General features: G+C 31.4%; 2 long non-coding RNA genes across 2 annotated transcripts; both read left to right on the top strand.

Annotated features, from left to right (window-relative positions):
• The first annotated feature begins 284 nt into the window (after nt 1–284).
• On the top strand, nt 285–7175 carry LOC133200454 (uncharacterized). Its single transcript, XR_009722953.1, has 3 exons — nt 285–394; nt 5651–5792; nt 7103–7175. It is a non-coding gene; the product is annotated as an uncharacterized LOC133200454 (long non-coding RNA).
• Nucleotides 7176–7210: 35 nt separating this feature from the next.
• LOC133200453 (uncharacterized) lies at nt 7211–12348 on the top strand. The gene is made up of 4 exons (XR_009722952.1): nt 7211–7257; nt 10588–10659; nt 10809–10904; nt 12210–12348. It is a non-coding gene; the product is annotated as an uncharacterized LOC133200453 (long non-coding RNA).
• The last annotated feature ends 2626 nt before the right edge of the window (nt 12349–14974 follow it).

Here is a 14974-nt window from a genome sequence, read left to right on the forward strand (position 1 = left end):
TTTTACAACTGTGAACAACTAAGGCAGAACTGCACTGCAGCTGAAAAGTACAGATACCATTGTGTCCTAAATGCAAAAGGAGATGACACTGTCGAACTTTGTGCACCTGTTGTAGACATAATAGTTAAGTTTTTTTTATCTTTTGAATACTTTCACTTTTTTGTCCAGGAAAGATTGTGAAATACAATATACTTGAAAGTCTATCATTATTTCTAGCTCGTTCTTACATGTATTGTGTATTTGACTTTAAATGGCTATTCCTTATTCTAATTATTAAACTATTAAGGTGGACAGTGCACAGAATTCACAGTTGGAGGCCAATTTCTCCAGGAACATGCTGAAAAGAAATGCAAGAGTTGTCCTTTCAAATATATTTCATCTAATGTTTATAAATGTAAGTTAACTTGAATAGTATTCTGAATACCTTATGAAAACACGCATGTATTGGATTGCAGAAAAATATAACTTCTTGACGTAACAATCATTAATATACACATTTCCCCCAATATAATATTATACATAAATGAACTGAATATGTTACAGTACATAATTGATAAGCAGCAAAAATATTGAAAAACTGTAAATAATGATTTTTGATAACAACACAGTTTCATAAGCAGGTATTAAAATGTTGATTAAACAATGTACATGTATGAACTTCATTTGCAGTAGATTAAAAAATAATTGGGTTGTATGAAGAAATCCTTAATGCAGCCCAATAAGGCCAAATAAAAAAAAAATATGTGTGGTTCCGGTTACCCGACCGTCCCTATTTTATACCCCCGACCCTAAACTTTTTTTTTAGCAATTTTCATATTTTTTCCGGATTTTTCCCCAATTTCCATCAATGGCTCCGGTTTAAGTTTTAGTTTCAGCAATGACGGCCCCCTTGCACAACATAGTGCAAGTGTTTATTAGTCTTAAATCCAAAGCAAGCTAGCATGTAGGTGTCCCCTACCAATATTGACTAGTATATTATTGCACAACATCTAAATGTCATTTGCAAAGTAGTGATAAGCATTATTTAGAAAAAATAAGAAAATCATTTTGTTAAAAAAAAAAAAAATCCCTACCTACCTACCCTAATTTTTTTTTGGAGGTGTAACTGGAATCACACATATTTTTTTGTTTGGCCTAAGATAAAACTATGCATCAGATATATTGAAAAGTTTCTATGGAACAAATGGATAATGCAAAGGAAGGAATATAAGGTCAAGGACATATGTTACACAAACGTCAGAAAAGAACGACACAGCTTAATTGCTATTATCAATAATTTTCAATAATTATGTTTTTTTATAAAAGATCTTGAAAATTGAAAATCAATGTCAAAGGGAAAGTCAGGGTTGGAAAATTATTACACATTTCAATTTGTAAATGCTGAAAATATGTCTATCAATGATAGTGAAGTCAATGTCATAAGTGAAATCTTCTTTTGAACCCAGCTTTACCCCAAGTTTGAAAAGTGGAAGAAAAGACGCTTAGAGGAATAACAAAACTTTATGCCTTAATCATAATTTAAGAATTTTTTTTTTACATAACTGATGTATACACAAGTGATATTATGGGACGGGTTTCAAAAAAGTATCGTTAGATTTGTCCTAAGATAGATCTTAAGATGTGACTTATGGTAGTCATAAGATTTGTCACTGCTGTTTTACAAAACTATCTGAATCAAAATAAATCTTAAGACAAGTCTTAAGACAATTTTCATGCTTCAATGTCAAAAGGAAATTAAAAAAAAAAAATGGTTTCACGATGTTTAGTTGTTTTTCGTACATGATCTTTAAAATATTGAAATAAAAGTGCCTCAAATAACTGCAGTTATACTCTCAGAAACAAAAAAAAAAAAAAAAAACCCACATTTTATTGCATCAGCTTCAATGTACTTTACGGGGAGGGGTGGGGATGGGGGGGGGGGGGTCAGAAAAGCTAATTTCAATAAATTTCATTACAAAAATTTATTGAATAGAATTTGTTTATATGTCTTTTTTGCACAGAAAATAATATATAGTTGCTGACAAAATGATACTGCTTTTGATTAAATCCACTGCCGCATTTATGTCTTTGCAAATAACAAATGATTTTCCAATAAATTCAGTTGAAACGGCAACTTGAGTTCAGAGTTCCTCCGGTTCGTTCATAAAAAAATATGAAAATGTGTTTGAAACGCTGAACTACTGCAACGAAATAACAGTGCAAACACGCGAATTAGAGAAACGAAAGAACAATTTACAATCAGAATTTAGCAGTTTCAAATGCTCTGAAGAAAACATGTAGCATCAAATGGAACAGCAGTAATTATATTGAGTTTTTCTATAAACATTTCAGCGGATTAATCGGGGAGCATCAAGAACTTAAACTACTTGATTTTCATCTAATTTTGTAAGACTGAAAGACATGTTTAGTTTCTAGAAAAAAAATCACCATAATGTAACAAAATAGATCAATGTATAAAACGTCTTTAAAATGCAGGATGGTCACACCAAAGCTCGTTTTTGTTTAATTTCATGGACGAAACTTGTCCAGACCATAAACATGCATATATTTCATATTTTTTATATATTCCAAATGTATTTACTTAACATATCAATTAATCAACTTCATTTATCTCGCATTGCGTTAGCAATTTTCAAAATTGTGTAAGTAGCGATGCTTGGTCATAGAAAATATGATGATATAAGGAAAATATGATGAATTTAAAATTAAATAATATTGAATGAAGTTATAAATAATATCTGAATCTTATATACATGTATGCATCGCCGAAAGAAGCAAGTTCTCGGAGCGGGGGGGGGGGGGCAATTTCAGTTGGGAGGGGCACAAGCAAACAAAAATCCTTGACAAGAATAATGGGACACAACCATAAAGTAAGTAGATTTAAGGAAACTCTAAACACTGCACACTAAAGAGTTCTATTTGTAGGGTAGTTTTATTGAGTTAGAGTGATCTGCCCTTATAAGAAAAATAGTATAAATGGGTATCTACAGTTAATGACACAATTTCTAATGAATTAAAGTAATTAAAGTATTCTTAATGTTATGTTGGACCAAGATTAAATAATTAAATACCTTATTTCCATTAATTTTTCCCGATGTAAGTAAACAACAGTGATTTCTGTTGACAAATACTTCATTGTCTTTGAACATTTTTTCTGCAGAAATAAGGCAGGCACCCTATTTTGAAAATGAACTAGATATACTGAATATGTGCACCTTTATATGATATATTTTTTCTCAAAGCCCAAAAAGCATTTTTCATTAGTGTTTAGAGCTTTCTTTATGTTTTCTATCGTATAGTATTTATTGGCAAAATTATTAGGTGAAAAGGGGAGAGAGGGTCATCGTTTCGACTGGCCTGATATAGTCCAAAGGATTGATCTATCTCTAAAAACGTTTTCTTTTAAAAATCGTTCGGTTTTGAGCCAAAAGATATGCTGTTACCATGATAACTTTAAACTTAAAACAGGTATCTAGTTGTCTTAAGATTAAAATAGATCTTAAGATTATCATAAGATATGAGAGTTTTCTGAAACAGCTATGGTACAATCTTAAGATAATTTTCGGTCTTAAGACAGATCTTAGTCGTAAGATAGTTTTGATAAACGGGCCGCTGATATTCAAAATTCTAATGAAGTGTGGACTTCATGTTTGATTATAAGTTTGAGTTTTACGTTTGATTATTATATAAACCGTTGGGACTATGATGGGGTCGAGGTATAGGTCAACTATTTATCATGGTCTATACTATATAAGGTATAATCTTTTAATACACGGTTTAGGGACTGCAGAGCCAAAATGACTCGGACGAGAGTTAAGAACCATTGACCTCTTGTTAATTAAACTGAACCGGGCAGAGTTGAACATGTTTACATCTACATGATCTTAAACCCGTTAATTTAAAAACACGGGCCTTTGGATCGCTTAAGTTCGACTTTTAAAAAATCGGGTGTATAATAAAGATATTTTTAACACCTTAATTTTTTTGTAAAGCGATCTGAAGTCCTGTGGCTAAAGACGACCGCCAATGTACATATTACATGCTAATTTTCTAAATAAAGAGTAAAATTTTGAGTACATAACCTTATTTATATGTATAAATGGTTGCTTAATCTGAGTTGTCTTCTTACCTATTTGTCACCCGCTTTCACTGAAAGTGGGGTATATTAATTAGGTCTGTCTGTCCCTCCGTCTGTCTCTTTGTCTGTCTGTAACACCTTTGTTTCCGCGCGATATCTCAAGAAGCCTTTGAGCTTTTGCAGTGAGATTTTGCATAACAACTCCCTATTGCCTCAGAAAGACCTTTATTGATTTTTAAGTGAAAACGTCAAAGGCCAAGGTCATTAATTCATAAATTCTGTCTGTTTTAACATTTTTGTTTCGGCGTGATATCTCGAGAAGCCTTTGAGCTTCTGCAGTGAAAATTTATACCACAACTCCCTATGGCCCACAGAAGACCCCTATATATTTGGTGGTCAAAAGGTCAAGGTCGTAAATTCATACATTCTCTCTGCGTGTAAAACTTTCTCAAGAAGCTTTCAAGCTTTTGTAATGAAATATTATGCCAAAACTCTCCATGGCCCTGCCCGCCCTTATTAAAGTGCCCCCACCCTTTGACACTCCCTCTAGATCTGCGCATGCTTTTCTTTTTTCCTTAAGCCGAGGAAACAGATTCTTTGAATAATCATGTTTAAAATTCTACTGTTATGCATTTGTTTAATTTGATTAATTTTTCATGCATATTAAGCAGATGGAAATATTGTATGACATTTTTTTCTCAACGACAGGATTTTTTATTTATTTATTTATTTATTTTTTTTTTTTTTCAAAAAAAAAAAAAAAAAAAAAAAAAAAAAAAAAAAAAAAAAAAAAAATTGAAAATATTGAAAATGCATTTCTAACCCATTTTTGGTTGACTAATATATATTTAAAAAATACGCTTTTTAATGCAAGGAAAACCAAAAAGAAAAAAAGGCAATTATTATTCTTTTTCTAAAGCTTAAAAGACCAATTGCTTCAGATCTGATTTTTGGGTTGAAGTCCAGTACTGCCATGTTGCCGAAATATTTGAAACCGAGGATAGCTAATGCTGGATATATTGTCACATGTTACATGTATAACCCAATCAGAACTAGAATGCAAGTAAATATTTCATCTCAAACAAAAAAAAAAAAAAAAACAAAAAAAACAAAAAAAAAAAAACAAAAAAAAAAAAAAAAAAAGGCAGCGTTGTTGAAAGGTCATTGTGTATATAATTACATGTAGAAGCCATTGATCTTGGTTTCAGACTAAATGTATAGGAGTTGTGTTTAAAATACTGTCGGTTGTTTTTTTTTATAACGTTAAGATTCCATCATCCTGAGAGTAAGGGACATTTATGATTATTTTCGTACCATGCTTCTACGAGTTTTAGACCATAAAATTTAAGTTGTTTTTTAATCTGTTTATTGTAATGGTAGACAAAATGTCTGTACAGTATAGGAAGACATTATTATAATTAAAAGAAAGGTTTACATTACTTATATGCACGAACTTGTCTACAGACAGAAAAATATACATTGGATAATGATTAATCAGATGTTACCCTCTAGCTGGTACATGTATGCTGTGAAAGTAATTTGTATGTTTATGCACTATTATCATTTAAATAGATAAAGAATGCTACCAACTTAAGAAAGGGGAAAAGCAAGCATCACATACAGTAATTGCTACCAAAAATGTTCATAATTCAACACTTACTGCCAGCAAAAGTATCCATTATTCCACAACTCCTAGCAGTGAAGGTAATGTGAGGTATGAGTTTTGTTTCTTATGTTATGATAAACATTTATTTTCAATATAGCCATGTTTATAAGAATATTCTCCATCTTTGGAAGCAGTAAACAGATGAAACACAAATACTTACACAAAAGATCTATTTATGACACAAATTTATGGAAAGGTGTGATTTCTTTTCTCTCTGTTACATGTTGATTGATCTTAATATGTTGTTTTTCGTCCCATTAATTTTAGAATTTTTCACTCATAAAGGTAATAGGCTTTAAATTTAGACCAATACTCGGTTCTCAGGTCATTAAGCAATTAGGGTTCTTTATCATTATATGTTTTTTAAAGGTCTCAGTCGAATGTCCTGAAACTTTTACTTGTATTACAGGCCCTTAGGAAGCAATTTCATTTTAGGGGGCACAACCATACATTTTCAGTTGGGAAAGGGGGGGGGGGCACTATCAACTACCAAAATTCCTTGACAAGCCAAAAAAAGAGAAAAAAAATAAGGTCATCAGACTTTTTTTTTGAGGGGGCAAAAGCATATAGTAATTATGTTTTCTAAAGTATTCTATACATGGCGAAATTATTGGGGAAAGGGGGGGGGCACTACGGCCATGTATTAAATGGATGGTACATGTCTTGGCGAAGTAACAATCACTACCTATGTCTATGCAAAGGTCGAGAGTCGAACACGGACCTCCCGATCACGAAGCAGGAGCTGTAATAATAGGCTACCGTTATCGTCTATTTCATATTGAAAATTGTATCACAGTTAATTTCTTATTTGAGGCATTGTGTTCAGAAGAAGAAAAACACATGGTGCAATGTGCAGAGTTAAAGAATATTCCGAAAAAAAACCCCACTAATTCCTCTATCATCGAAAAGAGATTAGATACATGCATCACCTCTAACAGCCATTCCACAACCTAAACCAAACTCTGAATAGAATATTTATTGTCAAATGCGTTTGTAATAGAAAATCATATCACCCGATATGTAAACTTTTTTTTACCAGACTAAAGATTATTTTAATGAGAATGTACAAGTTACAGATAGCATTGCACAAAAGAATTGATGATATATCAATAGGTCACGGGATGTATCGTATGTCTGATTAAAGTATATATATATATATACATAATTATATGAAAATGTACCCAATCGCAATAGCACTAACATCTTAGTGAATTTAGAAAGGTCTGAGGGACCTCTTTTTCCCATGGAATCCCTTTTGTAATTACTTCTTCAGATATATTTTATTTGATGTAAACAAACGAAAATTCTTTGAAATTTCATATGTACAAATGAAAAATTTTCATGTCTTTTTCATATAGCTTGGAGGGTGATAAACCATTTATACAAATAAAGGACGACAGAGATCTTAGCGAGGAGCCAGTTGAAGATCACTTGATTCCTTTAATAGTCGTTCTAGTTTTTATACTTGTGATGGCTGCTGTTGTTTTATTTTTTAAACTGCAATATTTGAAAAGTAAGTACATAAAAAATTAAAATAGTAAACATTTTGTGACTCTCATGTAATACCTTTCATTTTTACTATGTATGTGAATTGATGTATTTTCGTGAGCAGAATCTTTTTTTTTTCATTGCAAATGGTCATTTAATATATTTCATGAGACTAAAAATGTTTTTTTTTCATGGAAACCTTAATATCTGGCTAAAAACTTCATACAGTGTTTAATTACCATTTAGAACTACATGTAGCTTAGATCACAGCTTTTCAAAATATCATAATTTCATTTAGGGGCAGGACTGCCCTGAAGGACTTCTAAGTGCTTAAACGGAGAAAATGCTTTTAAGCCACCTTGGAGGTTGATTTTATACAGTCCCTGAAACGTTCTACTTTCCCATTTTTCCGTTCGCTCACTGTTCGTTCTCCGTTCGTTCAGCGTGCGTTCACCGTTCGTTCACCGTGCGTTCACCGTTCGCTCTCCGTTCACAGTTTTGCGTTCACCGTTCACCGTGCGCTCGCGTTCACCGTTCACAAAGCGTTCAGCGTTCGCTCTTCGTTCCGTTCACTTTGCGTTCAACTTGCGTTCAGCGTTCACCTATCGTTCAGTTTTCATTGTCATTCGGAACTCCGAAGTGAAAGGACTTTTTGTAGTTAAGGAGTTACAGGTTTTTTTTAATTTATTAACATATCGTTTTTGAAGAATCATTATTTCATGAGGAAAAATATCTACGATATATATTTTTATTATTCTAACTTAGCTGTTAGGTTATTTATTAAATTACTCTGGAAAATAAATGTTGTTACAAAATATAATAGAACTAGTTCTGAAAGTTATACATAGTACTGCGGATATCCTGTTAATTTATTATCTTTAGAAAGAATTAAATTGATAGTGTGGTTAAAGGAAATATTTATTTAAAATGTAATGCACTACAGAATTTCTCTACTGTAATATGTAAAGTCTATAGTTATAGAGAAAAAAAAAATCTTTCTTCACCGTTACTTTATATGTTTGCCATTCGGTATGATTAATACCCCCCCCCCCCCTTTCCCCCTAAATCGGTGACTTCGTCAGTACCGTATTTCCATAATATTTTAATTAACATTTAAAAAAAAACACTACGGTCTTTTTTAGAACAAAAATTTCAGTCTCAAAACAAACATGCATCTAAAAAAGTCACAAAACAATAGTAGATCAAAATGTACACGTGTCGGCGGTGGTATTTGAAATTGGCAGAGAGTATGTTTCACATTCAAGTGTTAATGCCCAATGTATTTTACTAATTTATTATTCAAATGTTGGAATCAAATCTAGAAATGATAAAAATAAATGTTATAACTTGTTGGAAATACTCGCACTTCGTCTTGATGTGATGAAACTTTCACACCTGCACAGTGTCGAATGATTTTGATTGACAGGACAAGCACTTGGACTTCGTGTGAACTTGAAGCAGGAAATAACTGTCAAACAAATGGATATGATTTGTTGATAAAAAAGTTACTTTCACTGTCTGATATATTTCGAAAAAAATTTCAGAGTTTTTGTTTGATATAGGTAGAAACATTTGGTGAAGCCTGAGAGGAGGGGGGGGGGGCTAAAACCGAATATTATTCTCTCTCTCCCCCCCCCTCTCTCTCTCTCTCTCATTTGTTTGTTTAATAAAAACTATAACACCATATTACTTAATTATCAAGTTCTGAAAATTGAATTTATAACAAATAATATGAATATGTATCTTTGTATCATCTTGTCCGAGTATAATCACGGCCATTTAGAGATACATGTAGACGTCTGCTCAATAAATCATGATGAAAAATAGAAATGACACATAATATATTATTGTATTAAAAATCTAAAATACGAGCGTATAAATGTAATTATTTTTTTTTCATTACACGAAATCGCATTGACACGGAGATATATATATGAGTATAAGTTACAACCGCTTTAATTCATTCTATAAATCATAAGTTTTCTCTGATTTGTTATCAACTAAGAATAAACATTTTTATTTTCCAACTAAAAATAATATCTCTTATACTTCAGCGTTCGGCAACAATTGCAATGTTTTAATGCGATAAAAATCGTGTGATTTAAAACTTAATGTGCATGCATCGTCTTTCTTAGGAAAATTTTGGAGAATTTATTTTATTGACTTATATATTCATTCATTTACTCAGTATTTGTTTACTTATTTATTATTTTTTTTTTTTTTTTTTTTTTTTTTTTTTTTTTTTTTTTTTTTTTTTTTTGTTGTTTTTTTTTTTTGTTGTTGTTGTTGTTGTTTTTTTTTTTTTTTGGCACCTGACATTATAATACAATAAAATAGTTTCAATGCAAGGAAAAGATCAGAGGCATTCCGAATATATCGTTCATCTTGCGTTCACCGTTCGTTCACCGTTCACTTTGCGTTCGCGTTTGCGCTCCGTTCGCGTTCTGCGTTCGCTCACCGTTCACCGTTCACACATCGTTCACCAAGTTGCGTTCAGCGTTCACACATCGTTCACTCACCGTTCGCTCTGCGTTCGTTCAGCGTTCGTTCACCGTTCGTTCAGCGTTCGCTCACCGTTCAAGTGGGAAAGTAGAACGTTTCAGGGACTGTAGTTGCAAATAATAGATTTTAGGTTCCAAATGAAAAATTGACAATTATAGACCAATATATACGATAGAAAATAATCAATGGACATTGATTTTTAAGTGCGACTTTTCCGCGAAATTGTTCTGTCCAATAGGTCAATTCTTTTGAAATTCTGATTTCATCCTTTACCAAAGAAAAAAAAAAAAAAAAAGCTTTAGAAGATTTTGCGTAAATAAGTTTATATTACGTAAATGTTAGTCACAAGAGGCTTCTGAATCTGTACGTATTTGAGCTCAAGTCAAAAACTCAAGTGTTTTTTTTTTTTTCTCCCGGTGGAAGTTTGTCTATACTTACTAGTATTTCACCTGTTATCATAACATATTTTCAACGTTTTCTCTAATATCGTGCACTGGACATATTTTATCATAACCTGACAAAGAATCATTCAGTGCAGTTAATTCTTAAGCATTCACTAAGAATGTGCCCTCATTCTGAAAAAAAAAATCAGAATGAGAGCACATTCTTAGTGAATGCTTAAGTTTAGTATTTGTTGTAGATTTCTAAGCTCAAAGAAATCCCGATACATGTAAATTGAAAATATGTTATGATGAATGTGGTGGAAAAAAAAAAATTGCAAAATGACAGCTTTCGGCTATTTTTTTATTTTATCTTTTTTTATTTATTTATTTATTTATTTTTAATTTTTTTTTTTTTTTTTGAAGTAAAATGACTAAAAGCATAAAGGTTCTTTTCATTTCTGTTTTAAAAGTTTGTCTCCTGGATACATTTCACAAAGATGACATTTATGAAAATGGAAAGGGAAACAAAAATAATGCTAAATGTGAGTACTGTTTCTTTACATTAATAAGATCATAAAGGTAATTTTCTTCGCTTGATTAAAATATGAAACTCTTTTGTGACTTTTTTAACTCTGCAGAATTGTTGTGAAATGCATCAAATGGTAAATCAATATGTATATTCCAATTTCAGTAAAGCCGCTTTTAGGTAAAGCTACTATCGACACGTATATGAAAAATATCAATGATGGACATGAGAAAAAGTCCTTGAATAGTATCAACACTACTGGTATGTATTTTGAAATCATTCAGATACCCTAACATCTGTTAAAAAAGAAAATCTGATTCATTTTGTGCTCATATTTTTAAGTTGTCTTCAAAATGAAAAAATCTAAAATTTATTCATATAAATATTGTATTACTGATATTCACTTTGCTATTCGTATAATGGAAGTACTCTTTGTTTACCTGAATAGCTTTATTCTTATAAGGCTATTCTTTTGTTCAGTTTTATTGAAATGTCGTTTTTATAACCAATAAATTATCTATCGATTAATAAAATTTTTGTTTATATCCTTACATTTTTTTTTGACACAATTGGTAATCTTCCCGAAATATATACCCTAACCATCAACATGTATTAAAATCTGTATAAAACATAGATTTGTTTACCAAAAGAACTAATGTTACACGTAACATTTACTAGACTAAATAATTCTATAAATATATTGTAGTTTCACCCGCTCATCGCCACATAAGTCAAGATTTTGACGCACAACTTATTGATCAAATTAAGGTTTACTTAAAGAATAGAATGCTTTCTTTCTTTTTTTTTTTTTATTATTACGGGAATTAATGTCGCAGCCCTTGCAGAAAAAAATTACATAACCCGCTTACGCGGGTTATGTAATTTTTTTCTGCAATAGCTGCGACGTTAATTCCCGTACTTACAACGAAAGAAAGATATTTTATTGTTTATATTTATATCTGTATAAATAATCATTTAAAGTAGGATTAAATAGGTTAACTATTGTATTATTGATATGTACGTCATTGTACGTTTCATTGATGGAACAGCCACTGATCAAGAAATCTGTACAGGTGATATGCCTAGTGTTGTTCATTAACTGATAAACGGCAATGGTTTTCTTTAAAAATAAAGGATAAAATATTCAGTGGATGTAAATATATAGTTATGACCAAGAAACAATTTCATTTTGCGATCGCCTTGTGACTTCACGTTTGAGTCTTTGGATCGAATAAAATAAAACTACCATGTGTCCGTAAGCTTATATACATGTATATACATGATAAAGTTCGAGTCTATTTCATTCAATGATGCCTTACTTATAGCTCGAGTTACTTTTAATACCCCGTCCTCCTGATATTTTGAAAATTGTATTAAAAACCCACAAGTTTCTTGTTTTACAAAAGAAAATAAGTAAGCTTCAGTCTTCAATTACAAAAAAGAAAATACATATTATTATAGGATAACCTGATTTTACTGGCTGATGATAGGAAATAAGGGCGTATTTTGATAAAAACTTTCCAAATCGTACAGTGGTCTTTAAATATGCGCTTTCTTTTCTTTTAGAAACTAAGCCGTCTGTGGAAAAAAAGAATGAGTTGGGGACATCATATACATGTATCAACATATTTGTGGAAAACGAAACGTGTAGCTCTAAAGCTGTGTGAATGGTTAAATTTGATACTCAAGATCTGACTTCAGCTACTTTATAATGGGCATATTTAATCTTTTAGATTTATTTAATTTTTTAAATTTTACTCATACATAGTGCAGCTGTGATATTTTTCTGCAAGGGTTTTTACACAAGATATCCAAATCTATTAATTGTTAGTCATTTAACGTTTCCCCCTCTTTTGTTTTAATGAATAATTTACTCGTATTTCGATTTTTTTCACGATTTTTTTAACGTAAATAATAACTTTGGTATATAGATAGATAGATAGATAGATAGATAGATAGATAGATAGATAGATAGATAGATTAGATGATAGAGAGAGAGAGAGAGAGTTTGTGCGTCTTTTGTGTGTTTAAGTTTATTAAATATTTGTAGAACAGGAAATTTGTATTTTTTTATTTACCAAGTGATATAAAGTGCTTTATATTTTCCTTACCCATGAAAATAATATTTTTGCCCCCCCCCCCCCCTTTTGCAATATATGTTTAATTCTTGCTCTCTAAAATTAATTGATCCATGGAAAGAAATGACAGTTATCTCCTGACTTTGCTGAATTTAAAAATTAATGATCGTTATCCCTTGATCTTCACTCCTGTGCAAAAACATTTTCGTTACAAAGCAGTTATTAGAATTTAAAGAAAGATGTATAGATTTAAGGTTGCGTCCATTTTTGATCAAATATTTAAAACAAAATCCATGTTCGTAGTATATTGGTTTTAACTATAGTTGTCAGAAATATTATTGGCTAAATTGATATCAAGACATTTTCAGTGTGGTACTTGTTATATGGATTCTGTAGGCTGAGTTCATTTATCTTTGAAAAATTAACGAATCTCTATTACATTCTGAGTGCATAAAATGTGTTTTATATATATGTATTAACATTAATACCTTAAAAACAATTCGAATAGTTTGAATTTAAGCGTTACCCTTTGTTAAATCTTGGAGCAATTTCCAACGTTAAAAAAAATACACTTAACGTAAACGGTTTGTATTTCTTTGGGGAAAGATTAGGGGGTGTGGTATTTTTTTAATCAATTCTCTAATTCCTCTTGAAGATTACGCTTGTAAATTTGGAGTATCTTGATTGTTATGATATGATTTAACATTAAAATATACAAACAACTTATATATATATATATGTATCCAATAGTAATGATTTTAAAAACCATATATGTCTAAAGGTTTTTCGTCTGTCTTCTCAAATAGTGTTCCAAAGTGAAATATATGGAGATTGCGAACAGTATTCAAGCACAAACGCTCATTCAAACAATACAAATCGGGAGCAGAGCAAACACGGACCTCTAAATCATCAGAGGTGGGATCAGGTGCCATGGAGGAGTGAGCATCCCCTGCCGACCGGTCAAACCCACCGTGTGCTCCTTGTCTTGATCGGGAACTAACGGAAAAATCCGTCGACAATTCAGTGTAAATAATGGCCAAAAAATTAGTATGAAAAACGTTAGTCAGCATTTGACTTAATGATAGATTGTATATGCTGACAAGGTCTTTGTATCGACCATAGAACTTACGAAATGATGACTTTAAATGAGACTGTTGATATTCTTTTTTCATCAACTTGTTTGTCAATAACTTATGTACCTCGTTTTAGAAATTGTTTGTACGTAGAGCATGCTCTTTCATATAGATCAACTGAGAGATATAAACCCCGTATGAAGGTGATGAGGGTATATTGCTGCACAAGTAAGGGAAGTTGACTATTGAAAAGTTAAAGTCATGACGTTTTTCCTAAAGCTTTGTTGTTAGGTTACCATAAACTTTTTTTTTCTAGTAAGATAACCAAATATGAAACAGATATGTCAAACTCTATGGTATGTTTTATCTCAAGGTCACTGGGATATATTGTGTCGACATATGAATGGAAATAACTATTGTTTATTGATATTACTTCGTCGATATATCTAAATGTTTAGGTGAAGGCCATAGCAATTGTTTTCTTCTTCTCATGGATAAGATTTTGAACAAATTCTGCTTCATATGAATACAAAAATAAGTGCAAATAACGGAGTGCAATTAGTACCCATTAAATTTCCAACGGATTGTTGGGAGACCTGGTCTCCAAAAACCACATAGATATTGTCAATGAGAAACTCAAGCATCTTTTTAATATCAACTTCAAAGCACTTTTGTGTACAATCATTTTTTTTTTGGGGGGGGGGGGGTATTTTATTTTTATTTTTTAAACAAAATAATGTTGAAAAGGACCAATAAAAAGGTATGTAAATTTAAAAGTTCCATTTTTATTGAAAAAAAAAAATCTGTCAATGATGCCTGGACTTTAATTTGTCCTGGGAAATGGTTGTATATACAGTAGAGAAGTCGTAAGTTTTTATGTTACTGATTTTGGTAAAAAAAATTCTTTCAAATTGTCCAAAAATTCCTTGAAATTTTTAAGTATCCATATTTGATTAACACCACTTCTCGAATATATTTATGTACAGCACTCCTGAAAGTTCTCCTTCACTGCTGTTCTGTGCTAATTCTTAATTATCTCTTCTTGAAAGAGGGCGCGGCACTTTTTGGGAACAAACTTTAATCCCCTTTACCCAAGAATGCTTTGTGGCAAATTTGGTTGAAATTTGCCCAGTGGTTCTTAAGAAGAAGTCGAAAATGTGATTAGTCTACAGACGAAAAA

This window comes from Saccostrea echinata, unplaced genomic scaffold (assembly GCF_033153115.1).
Source record: "Saccostrea echinata isolate AGI-Se365-2 ecotype Australia unplaced genomic scaffold, CSIRO_AGI_Sech_v1 ptg000040l, whole genome shotgun sequence".
Classification (NCBI taxonomy): Eukaryota; Metazoa; Mollusca; class Bivalvia; order Ostreida; family Ostreidae; genus Saccostrea; species Saccostrea echinata.